General features: G+C 44.6%; 1 protein-coding gene across 1 annotated transcript in view; it reads left to right on the top strand.

Moving 5' to 3' along the window:
- The first annotated feature begins 440 nt into the window (after positions 1-440).
- The window catches only part of EGFR (epidermal growth factor receptor), a 101,346-nt gene continuing 83,723 nt past the window's right edge, over positions 441-18,063 (top strand). Inside the window, exon 1 of the mRNA XM_011925699.1 lies at positions 441-675. The gene's annotated coding sequence lies outside the window, so the exon portion shown is untranslated. The remainder of the gene's footprint in view (positions 676-18,063) is intronic.

The following is an 18,063-nucleotide window of genomic DNA, read 5'->3' on the forward strand; positions in this document are numbered from 1 at the left end:
CTTCTTCCCAAGCATCAAGTCTTTCTATAGTTAAACTGAGATGCTTTTATTCTTGGAAAATTTTAAGGAATATCTACAGCAATGGAAGAATCGGGTGTTGGGATGTGTTCCCAGGTAATAATGATTGCAGGCTGATTTGGCCCTTGAGGTGTGGCCTCATGGCCCTCTCCAAAAAAAATCAAGGACCTGCTACAAAGCACAAAGCCGACTGCAATGCTTGCTGCTTACTGGTTAGGCCAGCTCCTCTTTGCCAGGGACAAAGCAGAAAGCAAGACAAGACAGGTTCTGAAGCAGTAATTCAAAGCCTTCCTCGCTTTCCCATATGAGTCATTGCTAGTCAGAATATTACCTTTGCAGAGAGGCTTAATTCCAAATTTGCTCTTAAAGGGATATCCTCTCCTGATTTAGGTATAAACTTTTGACTCACAGGACAAATTCTGTCATTCCTTTGGGCCTAGGATTGCATTTATTTCCATAACAAAAGGGCCTGTTTGGTATTTCAGCAAATGAAAACAAAAATATAAAGCCCATCTCCTTTTGAATGAGTTCCAAAACAGTTCTCCACTGGACTTCAGAAGAAGAGGGAGCTCTGGGCTGCAGGCTGGTTGTGCATTTGCTCTGCATTCCCTCTGGCAGGCGACCTCTCCATGCTGAGAAGGTTATCCGGATAACCAAGTAAGAAAGTACATGAGGAGGCACAGAAAGAAAAATGTGAGAGGTACTAGCATAAACACACAGTGTATGTTGTTATGAGGCATCACATGATAAAATACTGCTGGGGAGGGAAGAAGCGGGGAGATTCCTAGGAATTTTATGAGAATTTCCAGGGAGAACAAGTTTTGAGCTTTTTGTTAATTTAGAAAATTTACCTTATTTTTAAAAGAGTATGTAATATACCCCACGCTATAAAATTCTAGACATAGTAGATTTAAAAGCAGCATAATGGAAAATATAAATATCTGTTTCTTTTCCTGTTTATTTATTCTGTGCCAGAAGGAATGTAGCCAAAAAGAGAGAAAAGGGGTCTCTGCAGACTTAGATGTCTCTGTGACTTGATCACTGCTAACCCGAAAAGATAATAAAGCGAAGCATGTATCCGGGTTGCTGCAGCCAAGCCTGCCCAGTCTGCGGGGCGTCCACACACATGGGGCAGCCATCCCACCCCACACACTGGGAAAGGCGGACAGAGGCTGGGCAAAGCCCCCAGTTTTCATTGGCACTGACCCCAGTGATTTACAGGCCTTTGTTTCCCATGTTAAATGTCTTACGATCATTAAATTATTTATAACTCAATTAGCATGTGTCCAAAACCAGGAAGTTCATAGGAGACCGTGTGACTGGGAATTAAGGAGCAAAGCAACTTTCCAGTCTGTGATTTACTGGGTTTCCTTTCTGTTTCCTGTTCGGATCCGGAAGTAGAATTTCAAATATTGCTTTTCATGCTTTATTTGGGACCGATTTTAGCCCTGCTCTCCTTTCTCCTGCCATTCGCTGGCCATTAGCCACCAGCCTCTCCACAATGACCAGCTGGCCCCTGGCAGATCTTGGGCCCAGGTGTGAAGTCGCTGGAGAAGCATTTCAGGGCCAAGATGGGAGTGATTTCATTTTCCATTGACACTATGCAGAAATGAAGGGGATTCAAGTGCCTTCAGAAAAGCTTCCTTCCAGCGAATGGAGTTTTGGGGATTTTCCAGACTTGCAACTGCTTTTATTCTTGGAAGCATCATTGTTGCTTTTTCCCCCTTCCATTTATATCCCAGGAACTGATTCAGAAACCATAGAAATTGGATTTGGAATCGCTGAATGCTAGCAGACAGCTGACTGCACTCTTCCCAAGAAACCCTGCCAGCTGGGTTCGGGTATCGCGTGGTGTGTGCTCTGTCTGCCTGGCCCGCTGAGTCCTCTAACTCTAATGGACTCCTTCTTACACCAAAGTGCACTAGAACTAAAGTGTTTTGCTTCATTCTTTAGACATTTTGTGGTTTAGGGCTCAATCAGCCAGGGTATGATTTGCAATCCACAGTAACCAGTTTCAGAGCAGCTGCCCAGCGAGGCAGGTTTCATCTCGCTTGCTAGACGTTTTGTTTTTTTCTTTTTTTTTTCTAAACCTCACACCTTTTATTTATCAGACTTGGATTCCAGTTTCCTGAGACTGTTTGTGCCACTGATTAGACAGGCTCGAAGGAGAACCCACCAGGCTTCCTGAATAAAACGCAGCAGTGACTCTATTAAGAAGTTTTAAATTGCTCAAAATACTGTCTAAAAAACACTAAAAATCATGTTACTCTCTAGACTGAATAAAATCCTATAGAAATGAACTCCTGGACTTGACATGTAGCAAGCTGGCATGGGCTCGGGAGTGAGTGGGCTCAGTTAAGTGAGCTAAGATGAGATATCTGGTGCACAGGCGAGCACCCACCTGAGGAGCGTTTGGACGTTATGATAGCCAGCTCATCTGTAGAGACCCGTCCTTCTGTATCAGCAGCCCACCAGATAAATGACCTGTAAATACCACATTTAGGAGGGCTTATGATGATGCCAATTAATGGAGACCTTTTTGAAACAGGAAGGAGGTGAAACATATCCCTTTGCTTCTATATCACTGTGTGCCGGCACTGTTTGCAGTATCTCGTTTAACCAGGAGTCACCACCTGATGGATGGCTGATGTGGGGTGGGGTCCTGGGGTGGGGTCCCAGGATGGGATTGCATGATGGGTTTGACGTCTCCGGCTGATGGGTACCAGAGCTGAGACTGGAACTCCTGGCGTGACTGAGGCAGACACCTGGGCTACACAGCCTCACCCACGACGCCCTCGCTAAGTGACACACAGGACTTACTGGCAGCAGGACAGCAGGGTCCCCCTACAGAGACCCCCATTGCAAACTGATACCCAGCTTAGACAACAGGTTCTGTAGTCGGCGTCTCACCCCTTTGGGTCTCATCGTGACTCACTTTGATAGCCACATGATTTAAGGGTGATTCAGTAATGATTTGATGAGTGCTGTGGCTCAGGGTCATTCCCCTGCCCAGGCATTTCAAATTCCAGAAGTTCATGCCCTGCGTGGTGGGTGAAAAGTCTCAGGCCAACCATGAGCACACAGCAGCCAGGCGACTGAGGCAGCTGCGCGGGGTGGCACGTTGCTCAAACCCATAATTTGGAGTCAAAACAAACAGATGATTAGCTAGGGTGGTCACTTTCAATCAAGAGTTTTCACATCACCTAGACATGGCCTCAGGATCAGGCCTAGTGTGGCCGGAGGCTGATCTCGCGGTAGATGGGAAGTGTGGCCTGAGGGCCATGGCTGCCCCCTCAGAAGGCCCTGTGGAGTGGCTGGTCGAGTCTCAGCAGCCTCCCGTGAAGCGAGGAAAGGTCTTTCTGCCGGCCTCTGGAGATCGGTATTGGAATGCACAAGAAGGAAATGCTGGATGGGAATCCCACTGCTCTATGATACCGAGGCAGTGCGTTTGCAGGCAGTGCATTTGTAGGCAGTGCGTTTGTAGAATTGCTGTCAGAGGGTTTCTGTAACTGGCCAAGGTCACCCAGGTAGCCTTTGGTAGAGCAGGGACTGGAATCCCAGACCCTCAACTTCCAGGCCTGTGTACCTTTCTTTATCCCAAACAGCCTTACAGTCAAGTGCCAGCGCAACCCCCGATTCTCGGGTTCCAGTCTTTGTCATTTATAATGGGAATCAACCTTATCTTGATGATCCAGAGATAGTCATCAAGGAAGATTAAATTATCCCCTTAGACTCAGAGTTGACCATATCATTTTCCCTCCACACAAGGACACTTTTGAGAATGAAAAGGAGGAGACGTCTGTACTGGACACTGGATGACAGGCACCGACAGGCTGTCTGCCAAGGGAGCAGCGATTCCTGTATGTTGTAGAAAGTTTTTCAAAAGTCACCTTGGAAAGAGGTTTTGTTCCTTAACCTTCCGTTAAATAGAAAGTTCCGTGAATGAAAACAACTCCCCTAAACATTCTAATAATGACCCAAAGCTGCCAAGCCTGCCAGCTCTGCCTCATGGTCGTGTTGACTGCATGAGACTATGTGAGTGTCTGCTACACAGCACACTTCCAGTAAGCACGCTGTTGCCTCAGTAATCCCACAAAAATGTCCTAGTCAAATCACCTGGCACCCAGGAAATTTCCTTCTTTTTTTTCCCCCCGGTGAAATATAGAGTTGAAAACACCTAATGGTTCTTTCCCTCTCCCATGTGTTTGCAGGAGGGTGGTTTTGGTTCCTCGATCTTTGATGTGAACAAATGTGATGTTTTCCGCCACAGACAAGTAACCATATTCTTTTCACATTCCTAATGGTTTTTCAGTGTACCTCCTTCAATAGAGGATCGATAAGGAAAAAAATCATTGACAGTCTTCTCAATTAGATTCACTATTTGATCCAAAAACATAGCTTAGAACTCTAGCTTTTGCTCAACACTCTTGCCCTATGAGTGCACAGAACTTTAATTCTGATACAAACCCCCCTGAATGTTTAGCTTTGACAAAGATGCCAAGGTGATTTGATAAGAAGTGGGGCTGTGTTTGGGCTCTGGGAGTTTTTGATATGGTTTCAAGTCCCATCCAAAACCCACAGACCTCTAGAAAGTAGGTGCCTGCCTTCCTGCAGCAGCCCTGGAGTCTGCTGGGGGTTTTAAGCAGCTGCTGCCAAGCCAGGCCCCACCCGACACTTTGAAGGGCACAGCCATGGTAGCAGGGGTTTGGATGCTGCCAGGTGACTCTAACGTGTGGCCAGGGTGGGAAGCACTGCTCACAGAGGTGCCAAAACCAGGTTCCTCCCTGTGTTCTCACATTTCACAGCCTCAGTGTAAAAGGTAAGACATGGGCCCTCTGGAATACTATAAAAATATAGAAAAGCATGGTATAGTAAATAAAAGGCTCACAGAATTTTGTCATCTAGAAACAATGATTATTAATGTATTAGTATGTATTAGTATGTGTTTTTACTCGTTAACGGTATATCCTGAGATATTTCTTATACCATTTAATATTTTAAAAGATGTTTACACTGGCCACAGTAGCTCATACCTATAATCCCAACACTTTGGAGGGCAAGGCAGGAGGATCACTTGAGGCTTAAAAATTAGCCAGGTGTAGTGGCACATGCCCGTAGTCCCAGCTACTCAGGAGGCTGAGGCTGGAGGATCACTTGAGCCCAGGAGTTCAAGGCTGCAGTGAGCTGCAATTGCACCATTGCACTCCAGCCTAGGTGACACAGTGAGACCCTGTTTCTAAAATAAATAATAAATAAATTAAAACATTTAAAAATACATGATGTTTAATTATTAGAGTACTCAATTTTATATCTATGCAATAATTTTTAACGGTTTCTTAATATTAGATTTCTAGCACTTTTTAAAAACTATTTTTTTTTAAATCTGTATTTCTAACTTTTTATAACAAGGAACCATTGACTTTGAGATGATTGGGGAATCCATTCTCTTCTTTTTTTTTTTTTTTTTTTTTTTTTTAGACGGAGTCTCGCTCTGTGGCCCAGGCTGGAGTGCAGTGGCTGGATCTCAGCTCACTGCAAGCTCCGCCTCCCGGGTTTACGCCATTCTCCTGCCTCAGCCTCCTGAGTAGCTGGGACTACAGGCGCCCGCCACCTCGCCCGGCTAATTTTTGTATTTTTTAGTAGAGACGGGGTTTCACCGTGTTAGCCAGGATGGTCTCGATCTCCCGACCTCATGATCCGCCCGTCTCGGCCTCCCAAAGTGCTGGGATTACAGGCTTGAGCCACCGCGCCCGGCCGAATCCATTCTCTTCTACAGTTTCCATGTCCAATAGACTTAAAGTATTAATCAATGTGTTTATGTGTTGTTATTTTTCTGGCATTACAAAAAATTATAAATGTATTGTTACTACCTGTATAAATATCAGCTTTTGAGAGAAGGACATTGTGTAGAAATAATGAAACACTGCAACTTTTATTTGTATTATTTGTATTATTTTTTAAGTTCACATGAAAATTTAGTATGGCTTCAAAAAATATCGCAAGTTAAAATATCACCAAGACTTTGTTCAGACAAAAGTATCAGAAAGTGAGCCAGGCACTTTACAGGCATGATCTCTTAACCTCACTATAGTCCTGTGAATAAGGATTATTTAAATTTCGTTTTACCTGCCAGGATTATTGTAAAAATGCCAAGCACATTGCCTACACAAAGTAAATAGTCAGTTAATGGCTGCTATTTTTATGAGTTCCTTTTAACATATATTTATCGTCCTCTATTGGATTTAAGATGTTATATTTATCATCACCTAAGATTTTAGCTATTCCATCTCTTCAAAATAGATTCTATAATCAATGGCAGTATGGGAGAGTGACTCATAGGTCTCTGAATCTCAAGGGGTTCCTGGAAGCCTTCCTGAAGGTATAATGAAACATTCGGCTTCACATTCCCATCCACAAGCTCCCTGAAAATATCCCAGTCTGCTCTCAGGACCCAGTGACTTACCTACGCGGAGGCCGTGGATAGCACCTGGAACTTCCTGTGTGCCCTCCTCAAACTCAGCCAATACCATCATGCAGCAGCAGGCAGATGTCTTTGCTGGGTAGTTGGACTGGTTGGCCCTGGGATTGCAGAACTGGAATGGGGAATGACATCAGGAAAGTTTATAATTATCAGGACAACGTGGATGGCCATAACTTTAAGTTTTAAGCGACAGCACATTATGGGGAGGGAGATGCATGCCCACAGCCATGCTTCCCGTGTAACTGGAGAGGGGTCTGAAGTTTGAAACAAGTGTTCCTAGGCACGGGTCATAGCGTTTGTTATCACCATACTCGATTTAGAATGAGGAAAATATGTTGGTTCATGGTTACTGTTACAACCTTACTCATTTTAATACCTGAAAACATGCTTTCCCCATGCTGGGAACTGAAAGATTCTCCTAGGAAAAGAAAGGCTTGGCAACATCGATTCAAGAAGGGCATGCATTTTCCTCATTTAAATAACTCTAATGTGCAGGTAGATCCCCTGACCTCAAGCTCAGAAGAGTCCGGGCCTTCACGCCTTCTCTGCTCCTGCTCTGGGGCCAGTTATTGAGATCCCTGTGCTCACACAATGCACACATCCCACCCTTGGCCGCTCTCCACAAGAAATCCAGTTGCACCAAGCACCCCACTTTTTGCACCTCCCATTTATGTACTCCTCAGAACCTCACCACAACTCCCTTCTAAAAACATGGGTTCCTGACTGGGAATTTGCTGCTGCCCAGGCAGCTTTGCTCAGAGAGAGCAACTTTCTAGAAATGTTTCAAGTAAATTTTCAAGTATAATTAAATTTAAAAAAAAAAACAACAGTCAAAGGTGTGCAGTTTGACCAATATCACAAACCAATTAGCCCTTTGTAAGTGGCACCCAGATCAGGACAGCTGACCACACCAGCACCCTAGAAGCGCCCTGTGCTGCCTCCTGGGACAAGGCTACCACCATCCTAAGGCCAACACGATGGGCCGACTTTGCCTGCTGTTGAATTTTGCTTACATAGAATCATCCAGAAGGTACTCCTTTGGGTCGGGTTCTTTCACTCAACATTATGTGTTGATATTTTTCCATGCTGTGCTGTAAAATTGTGTTTCTTGCATCCCATAGCTGGACAGTTCCATCATAGGAAAATACCACACCGCGTTCGTCCATTCTACCACCAATGGACATATGGGTTCTTTCCCTTTTCTTGCAGTTACAAGTTTATGAATATTGTACCACGTGTCCCTGGTGAACTTTTGTGTGCACTTCTGTTGGGTACCTCAGAGTGGCATTGCTGGGTCAGAGGGTACTGGTCACTTTAGTAGCTTTGATAGATATTGCCAAAACATCTTCCAACACGGTTATAGCAAATTATACTCCACCAGCAGTAGAAAACATTTCAAATTGCTTACAACAAACCCCCAAAGATTGCCGCATACATCTTCCATATCAATTACTTAACTACTCAGCAAATTTGAAGGGAAATATATTTTTTCTTTTTATTCAAATATAAAGTGAAATAGGGATATGAGTAAAAGTTGTCTTGCCACCTTTTTAGATCAGTAAATGTTTGTTGAATGAAGGTGAGAAAAGATGAGAAATAATATTACCCAGTGAAAGACGTAGCAGTCTAGAAGGAGGGGCATTTCCTGGGGTGGGGGGACCCACACTCTGTAACTCCCACATTTGTGTTACAGGTAAGCTGCAGAAAACGAGGAAGCTTGTCAAAGAGGAATGGCTCTTGGCCATAGTTGCTGCCCTGGGAGGATATTTGATACTAGCAGAGCCAGGGCAACCCTGGAGGAAACCACCTGGAATGATGGGAGAACTCCTCCAGGGAACATGGCCCTTTAATAGATCTCTGTTGTGTAAAATAATCCCAAAGCAGCCACCAGGGCATGCTGCTGCAAGCAAGTCCTAGACGGTCTATCCTTCTGTGCCACAGACCCCGTGCAGAGTGCCCTTAGCTAAGCAGCAAGGAAGACCAAGTCTCCCGAGGGTTTGCCTAGGTGTATGTGTTTCTGCAGTCATGGTGAATGACAGTCAGGGCTGCAGAAAAGCATTGTTAAAGTGTATATTTGAGGCTTCAGAAGTTTGAAAAGATTAGATTTCACAGGCCAAAAAAAAACCTGAGAATTTGCAATTAGAACTTCAGTGCTGATGCTGGGAAGACTGGAGTTAGTTTGAGACATGCACCTGTGCAGAACTGGGTCCCTGGAAAAGGAGAAGGAAGGGAATCTGGACCAGAGTAGGGCCTGACACCACTCATACTCGGCATGTCTGTAAATCAGAATTGCGTTACAATTACACTTTGACATTTTTGTGGTTTTTAAAGTGCCTAGTACAAGTTCATTTTTCATTAATGAATTCTTTATTCGTAAAATGCTTAAACAGAGATTACCCTTTTGAGCATTTTGCCAGTGCTTCTGAAACTAATGGGGACCTCCTGTTGGAGGACACAGTCTGTTGCAATAGGTGGCTACTGCTCCAAATCTGTGTCACCTCCCCAGGGCCGTGGGCACAACCATCACCTGAAGCATGTTGGAGATGCAGATGGTCAGGCCCTCCTAGAATCTCAGAATCTGCATTTTAGCAAGGTCAGGAGTAATTCCTATGTCCATTGGAGTTTGAGAAGCACTGGTAATCTCAAATGCTTTAAAAGATTACTAGAGTAAGATAGGCTCAGTAGGTATCTGAAGGCACCATCCCAAAGACCAGAGTGGTAGGAGCAGGTGAACCAGCCTCTGAGCGCATTCCGCCCCCAATCCCCAGCTGTGTGGAAGGTTGCCACCTTTGGACTAGTCATTCAACAAACACGTGTCAACTGTCCACTATGTGTCAGGCCACCACATGGCACTGGCTGTGGCTAGTTGGATAGACACCATTTCTGCCCTCCAGAAATGTCATGTCCATTGGCACATGACAAGTCACTTAATCGTTCAGAGCCGTGGGTGAGAGCTCCAGGGGCTGACAGAGGAGCTGTGATCTTGCAGGACCACAGAGGAGTGTCCCAGGGCAGGTGGGACCTAGGGCTACACAGGGAGGGGTGAGAAGTCAGCCCATCAGCCTTAAATGCTCCCCCAAATCTTCCCATTCAGTGTTTTCTCAGTAGCAAATTCATGGGAAAATTGGTTGTTTCACTTAAAAAACTCATACTAGAAAGCTAGAGTTTAACTTTAAAAATAAATTTTGAAAACATTTTTATTAACAAATCCTACCTTTCCTCCAAAGTCAAGGGGAAAAGAATAGGAGTGAACAGTGGACCAAGTAAAACTCTGCTCTCTCCCCTGCTCATTTTACAGTTCAAGTGCCATTCAATTTATCGTGGCAAGAAGAGAATGGCATCATCAAGACCTTAATATTCGAATACGTCTGATCTCATAAGAATGTGAAAGCTATAAAATTAATTTTTGATCAATAACTACGGGCCTTTTGAGAGAGTGCCCTCCTAAGGAATTGAGTACCTATTTCTCCATACAGTGTCTATCATGACCTATAAACCCTTTTCCCATGAGGTATGACAGAGAGGGATTACAGCCTTAGAACTGGATGTCAGACTCTCCTGGTTTAAAGACAGTAAGCCATGACGTAGTGCCTGAGACCAACACAACCTTCAGGGTGGTTTCAGAAACACACAGGGGACAATGTTGGCTCTGATGCTGTACATCCCCAACAACCATCAACTATTTGGAAACTAGAATTTCAGTGTAATTGGAGTTGGTGTTGCCCTAGCAAATGCTGTGGGAAGAGAGTCTCACTGTGTGTCTTCTCCTGTTTAAAGCCTGAATTTATTCAGGATATAATATCTGTGTTTAGCCACTCTACTGAAACTGATCTAGGAAGTGTTCCAAAAAAGGTATCACAAGGATCCCTTTGTAGCTACATCTGTGGGATTCCCCTTGCTCTGGCGTGGCCTGACCCCTCTGCAGCATTCAACAACACGGTCCTCTGCTTTTATCTTCCTGGGCTGCATGACTCCACCCTGCCCTGGTTCTCCTCTCCCCTTAACCCCTCCTTATCAATGTCTTTTTTTTTTTTTTTTTTTTGAGATGGAGTCTCGCTCTGTGGCCCAGGCTGGAGTGCAGTGGCCGGATCTCAGCTCACTGCAAGCTCCGCCTCCTGGGTTTACGCCATTCTCCTGCCTCAGCCTCCCGAGTAGCTGGGACTACAGGCGCCCGCCACCTCGCCCGGCTAGTTTTTTGTATTTTTTTAGTAGAGACGGGGTTTCACTGTGTTAGCCAGGATGGTCTCGATCTCATGACCTCGTGATCCGCCCGCCTCGGCCTCCCAAAGTGCTGGGATTACAGGCTTGAGCCACCGCGCCCGGCCTATCAATGTCTTAAAAGGGCTCTTCTATTGGAAGACACATTCTGTTGCAGTAGGTGACCACTGCTCCGAATCTGTGTCACCTCCCCAGGGCCATGGGCACAACCATCCCTGGAGTGTGTTAGAGATGCAGTTGGCCAGGTCCTCCAGAATCTCAGAATCTGCATTTTAGCAAAGTCCTGGGTAACTCCTATGTCCAAGAGAGTTTGAGAAGCACAGGACTCATGAGTTCCTGACATACAAATAGTGCTGAGGTTGGTATGCTGGCTGGGTAGCTAGATACAAGTGAAAACCTTCCTGTTTCTTACAAACCTGGATGGACCCAAGGCCGCTGACGTGGGCCAGGACAGGCTACTCTTTTTCAGTGTTTCTGTTGTATTGCTGTGTCTCTCTGTGATCAGGTGCCACCCTCCCTGGCAGGAGGACTGCAGACAGGATGACCAAGAGCACTCTACACAGCCTGCTCTCCAATGCTCAGGGATGCCACCCACCCTCGTGGTTCCTTTTCATCCGCCTACACATGGAAGGCCCAAGAGGGCTGATGTGTGACTATCTTCACTTCCTGGTACCCAGTGTGAATGACTTCACTTACTAAAGAGATGTTCAGCAATTGTATTAATAATGAAGAAAACACTTTGGTTCGACAAATAATCACTCCATTTTTTTCATTTGAAAGTTATTCCCATTAGTAGAGAAAGCAATGTATTACAACCACAAGAACGTTTACATGGAAATGAACCATCTGCAAAGCATCTCCCATTTTCCTTTTATATCAGCCAACAGGTGGTGGTGGGAGAAATATTCACTTGTGTATTTAACATCTGTCCCCCTTCCTAGACTGTCACCTCCATCCAGGCAGATACTGTTGGTATCTCCACAGCACACACAGGGCCTGGCACGCATCCGGGGCTCAGTGAGCACTTGCTGAATGGTGAACAGATTAGTTCTCCTGGGAACGTTGTTCACACATCTCGTAACACTCGTTTGGAGTGGATGGCATTCATCAGGCTGCATATTCCTAATATTTTATTGTATTCTCCACTAGTTACAGTGCCTACAGATGTAAACACATTGTTAATATTGCTCATAGGAAGACATGTTGATGGAAATGAGTCCAAAGGCATTATGGTTAGAAACTGGCCAGGTGTCATTTTTGAGAGATTAGGTAACTGTTTTCTGGTAGAGTGAATTGCCTGTTTGTTGCAAGTTGGGACTTTGCTGGGCTGGTTTACAGGGCCAAGGGGAAAGAGATAAGTGGATCTTCTAGTGAGAGGTCATCTGTTTTGAAAGCCTGGAAGATTCCATGAACTAAATCCAAGTCTTACAACACAGGGAAGTGTGTTAGACTGTGCAGGGATGAAGTCTCTGATGTAGTATGAAAACAAGAGCTCCTCACACTGTCCTCTTCAGAAAGTCCATACAATCCAAATTTCTGAATGCTTAGCTGCTTACAACCATACATAGATTGAGGGATAAAACTCTGATATGGAAGAGAAGGTAAACCTTTTTTAGCAGACATCCCCAGGAAAAGGCGGCTCTCTTCTCTCATTGCCGCTGCTCTTTCAGAATCCATTTCAACAGAGAAGGAGTCAATGGGAGCCCCATGCCTCTGACAGATATCATATGGCATTTCAGTGGCATTGTGTGTTGCCCTTCTTAGGTAAGAGTTCAGCCATTAGAATAATGTCCTACACACCTTCTTATTTTCTGTGATGAGAGGAATGTGAGGTGCTGTCCTTTGAGAGTAGTCATTTGTCCTAGTAGCCAGCAGCGTGACTGTGCTGTCTTCCGCTCTGTCTCCCTCTCAGCCTTCTGCCCAGCCACCGCCACTACAGTTGCATTCTCTCCATTGGAACTCCTGGTTCAGAGGATTACCGTAAGAAACAGACCCCTACACACACAGCACTCTGCCACGTAATGGGTGTCTTTGTCTTCTATTTTGGATTACTGAGCTTTCCTGGGTAACTTCCACTAAACTGAAGTTAGTATTAGAAGAACTTCCTCTTACCAGAATAGAAAAGCATTTAAGTGATGCAGTCAAGTTTGTACCATAATTAATTCAGTCATTTATCAAATATATATGGCCTCTGTGTGACGGTGACCTTGACTGGGAATGGAGCTGTCCCATGTGGGGCCTGTTCTTCAAAGGCAGTTCCCTGCTGCCCAGTTCAGTCCAGTGGATCTGGGCGTCTCTCTTTAATCTGCATTAGGGGCTCTTTACTGATTCTTCACTATCCACAAGGACTTGGAGGGGAGACCTGAGCCCACTTCTGGAAGGAAATGATAACAATTTATTTAGATAATCTTTGTGCAAAAAGGCAATTCACTGAAGAGATCTGCTCTCTAGGAGCCCCTGCCACCCCACCATAACCGGGAAGGCTCTACCTCTCCAGTCTTCAGGGCCACATTTCTCTCTGACCTCCTGTCTTCCCAGCACTCTCAGCCTTGCTCATGGAGCACTCTAGTCCTCCACTGACCTTGGCCTTTGGCAATGTGATTTTTCACCTGGCAGCTCCCCTCTGGTCTCACTCCCTCTTTTTGTCCAGCCTGCATGACACAGCCTCACATCATTAGTGTTCCCTTACTCCCCTCTTACTGCCCAACCTGCAAAGTCCATGCCTGGGACAGTGCAGTGTGTGTCCTCACTGGGCTGCTGGCAGCAGTGGGGGGAACCACACAGCCATGCTGTGTGCTGCTGAAGAAATGCACAGCCCCCTGGCCCCACTGGCCTGTGCATTCCTGCCCTTCTGAGCTCCACTCACTTTTGGCAGGAGCTATTCCAACCTGCACGGGATCCTCACTCTCTCACAGACGTGAGACCCTTCCTACGGCCTCCCCTCTCTGTGCCTTCTCTGTTCCCTTTCCCCTTTCTCCCCTTTTCTCCTCTGCCCACCTCCAAGCCATCCTTCACAGGACAGCTCAGATCCTCTGGGACTCTTTTCTTAGTTGTTCAGTCTGATGAGGTGACCCTCATCCTCTCTTAGCTGAAAATTAGCAGCTGCCTCAACTTCTTTCCCAGCATGTCATGTGAGTATTGCCGCCACAGCATCTGTCACATTGTGGAGTAATGACTGACTTGCTTTTCTGCCATTTGACTGAGTTCCTTCAGTGCTGGGGCCAGTGTGGAGTGTCTTGTATTCAGTATATAGCTGATTAATTGATGAACTGAATAATTAATTAGTGGTTTACACTAGTACAGTGCAACCTTCAATGCAAAGATCTCATCAAAATAATTCACATGGTGGGATATTTTAGAAGGGTGACCAGGCTAGTTTGTAGTAAGAAAAAAATCAACAAGACTAGGTCAGGAATTCCTTTTTTGTCTACAGGCTTGCTATAGAAGATACTGAAAATCATCTACCTAATTACCTTTATTTTATCAGGTCGTACCTTAAATGTCATGTCTGAGAGAAGAAAATGTGATATGTGATTATAACCTTTCCTGGTGCAACCTAGTAAGTTTCAGATTAACTCAAGGAATTGTGGTGATATTGTGGTCAAAGCCAGGTGATTAAAGAGTCATTCTTTGAAACAAATATCTGTGCAATCAATTAAGAAATTAATTTGCAAATTTTACTTGCTTATAGTAATTGATATATCATTCCTTTTACAAACAAATATAAAGAAAACTTAACTAAAAATACTTCATATCTCTCTTTCAGATTATGTATCCCAGAAAGGATAAGTTTTTCTCTTTTTTGGTCTTCCTTTTTGGCGTGGCGTCTGTAGGAAATGTATTTCTTCATAGCTAAGTGCACCTCCTTATGAAATGTCTTCAGAGTCTACTGGTGCACATAAGTAATTGCGGGCAGCAGCTTGAGGATCTCCATCTCACATTTATCATATGCCTTATTGCAGGAGGCTTTGCAAGAGGAGGTCTAGAGCTATAACATCTTACGGATATGAATGTCAATTCAAATCCAAGAGACAGTTTATGAGGGGGAAAGCCTAGAGGAGAAGAAACCTAGAGGGATCAAGCAGCAGGGGAGAGTAATAAAAGACTAGAGCAGCAAGTTTTTCTTAACTCAAACTAGAATTAAAGCTCTGTGTGTGTGTGCATGTGTATGTGCCTGCATGTGCATGCATACATGTGTGTAAATGGATGTTTGTGTGTGTGCATGTGTGTGCAAGTGTGTATACATGTGTGGGCATGTATTTTGTACTTGTATGTGTATTTTATGCATCTGTTTGCAAGCATGTGTGTATGCACATGAAAGTGTGAATGTACATGTGTGCTTGATGTGTGTGTGTGTATTAATGTATGCATGTAGTTCTAGAGTCTAGTTAGAGAAAGTGCATAAAGAAATAGGGATATGAACAAGAAAGCCATAGCTTAAATTATAGGAAAAAACTTTGCTCCCTATCAGTCATGGTTTTAAAATGTTCAGACTTGATATATTTCCCAGTGCTATTGGCAGAAAATGTCCCTATGACATTCCATACTAGCTCAATCAAATCTAAAACCTTTGTTCCAACATGCTTTATTGATATCCGTATATTTCAAATTTCTACCAGGTTTTTGTAGAGGTATTTTGGCCATGAAATTAACTAAATTATTCAAAATGAAAAATGAACAAACCTGGGCCAAGCCTTGGAGACTTGCGTAACTCAGTTCTTAAATTTTCAGATTTTCAAAATTACAAATTTAAAAACCATGGTGGTGTTTATGATATTCTTTGATTGCAACTTATGGTTGAAAAATTGTAGAGGGCTTTATACTAATAGTTGTGGATCTTAGGATTTTCGTGAAATCTGCATTATCATCATCTGCAAGTTTAGATGGGGCATAACTGACCCAAAGGATGGATCCCTCAGGGGCAATTCAACTGGATTCCAGCCAAGATGACAACAGTCAGGATCCGTTCCCTTCTGATCGTCCATTGGGTGCCTTGATTTCCTCTAACTGAAAGACCAGACGCTATCTCAGGCTGGCTGCCCCACATGCCTCACTCTAGACCAAACTCACAGTCTATAAACCTGAGTCTCCGATGTTCCTACTACCATATTCACTCAAACATTCCCGATTCTGACCTGGAGATGTCAACAGCTGCTTGATGCCACTCTCTTCTATCTTTCTGTAGCTAAGCCATCCCCAAGTCTGTTGATTCACCCTGTTTAACTGCTGTCGGGGGGTCCATTGTGCCCCTCCACCCTGCCATCTCCCTGGTGCACTGTTTTGCAAAGCTCAGCATACATGAGCGTCACCTGGGAACCTTAATAAAGTGCAGATGTTGATTCAGCAAATCTGGGATGGGCTCGGGCTGCATTTCCAGCAGGCTCCCAGGGATGCCCCTGCTGCTGTGCTGCAGATGAGCTCTGAGTGGTGGGATCCCAGGCTCTGCTGTCATCTCCTAGGGGTCTCTCCACACTCTCTGGAGGCCTAATGGGGCCTTCTCCACGTGGCAGTGAGATCTGTTTTTGTGTTTTTGTTTTAAGTTGGGAGAAGGACATTATTTAATACTAAAAGGTACAACATGGGATTGAGAAAACTGATTCTTAGTCATAAGTCAAGTATGCACCATTGAAACCACATGCTTTAAAAAGTAACGGTTTCTATCTTTATAAGAAAAAAATCATACTATTTGAAAATTACAAGCTATTGTGGCTAACTCCATTTATCTCAGTTAGAGAAAAAGAGTCACCTGTCACCAGGGCACTGCCAGAAGCCAGGCTCATTTCCAACAGCACTGGGTGCTCCAGCTTTGGGGTGCCAGCTCCTCCCATAAAGCTAATACATACCTAAGGATGATATTTCTTTGCAAGAGCTCTGCCCTACAGCTTGTACATCTCAAGAAGTTATGTAAGTAAGCTGTCTGTTTTGAGAAAAGTATAGATTCACACATACTAGCTGTAAGAAATGATGCAGAGAAATCCAGTGTACCAGCTTTCCCCCACGGAGACGTCTTGCAGCGTCACAGCCAGGATGAGACATTGACCCAGGCGAAGTCCAGAGCAACTCCACCACTACAGGGCCCCTCGCATTGTGCTTTCACAGACATGCCCACTTCTGGGTGCCATCTAGGACCCCCTCCAAAAAGCAGAGGTATTCTTAAAAACATACATTTGCACATGTTCCTCCTTGTTTGAAATCTGTCAGTGGCTTCTCAGTGCCTTTCAAATGAAATCTAAAGTCCTTACAAGCCTTGCAGCAGAGAACCTCTCCCTCCTACTTCCCCTCACACTCTCAGCTTAATCTCTGCTAGGCTCTGTCCAGTCAGGCAGCCTTTCACAATCCCTCTCCTCCTGCCCTGCCAGGAAGGTCCCCTTCCCCCAACTCTTCCCCACATGTGGCAGGGCCCTGCTTGTCCTTAGAAGCCCAGCTGAACTGCTTCCTCAAGGAACCCCTCCAGAACCTCTCAGACCAGGTCAGGTTTCTGCACTCTTAGATCATCCCCATGGCATAATCACAGTTGTGATGCTGTGATGATTCAGTGAATGTCTGTCTCCCCACTGGATGGTAAGCTTTCTGAGGGCAGGAACAGCATTGGTTCCAGTCAATGCTATGTCCCAGGACTGCTCATTTTTGCACACACTAATCCTAAAAGGACGATGACAACAGCAACCACCTACATGACCTAGACGCTCTTCTGGGTGTTGTGCAAATATTAACAATTTAATCCTTGCAACAAACCATGAGGGAGGCATTCTTCTACTCCCATTTAACAGACAAGGACAGTGAAGCTAGTAAAGATAAGTCATTTGCCCAAGGGGACCCCACTAGTGTTGGCAGAGCTGGGTGCAAACGCAGGCATGTGAAGCTGGGACCCATGCATTCAAAGACCATGCCAGGTGGCCCCACTACACACCTCATCCCCACACACCAGTGACGGGGAGAGAGATGTTCCTGCACTGCCTTTGATTAGCTACTTTCATAGAAGTCACACATATACAAAGGGATTTAATTCTAGTGGGATTGAATCTCAATAGTTTCCTTATTAGATTGATTTCTGTTAATAGTTTAAGTACTGGGTATACATGAATTAGAAACTCTAGATTAATAGCAAATGCAAACTATAAAGCATTTTATAAATGTTATTTTGTTTGTCAGGGGATAAGTGAGATAGTCATTATACAAAACGTAGTGTGGATTTTGAGGTAGAAAGTTTACTAAGGATCATACCATAGTATGAAATAGCCACAAACATTCAGTGAAACCCAAACACCCCCCACTTAACCTCAAACTAACACTAAATAATAAGGAATACACTTGGGGGCAGTGCAAGTATATTTCTAATGGTGAAA

This window comes from Colobus angolensis, unplaced genomic scaffold (genome assembly GCF_000951035.1).
Source record: "Colobus angolensis palliatus isolate OR3802 unplaced genomic scaffold, Cang.pa_1.0 Scaffold654, whole genome shotgun sequence".
Classification (NCBI taxonomy): Eukaryota; Metazoa; Chordata; class Mammalia; order Primates; family Cercopithecidae; genus Colobus; species Colobus angolensis.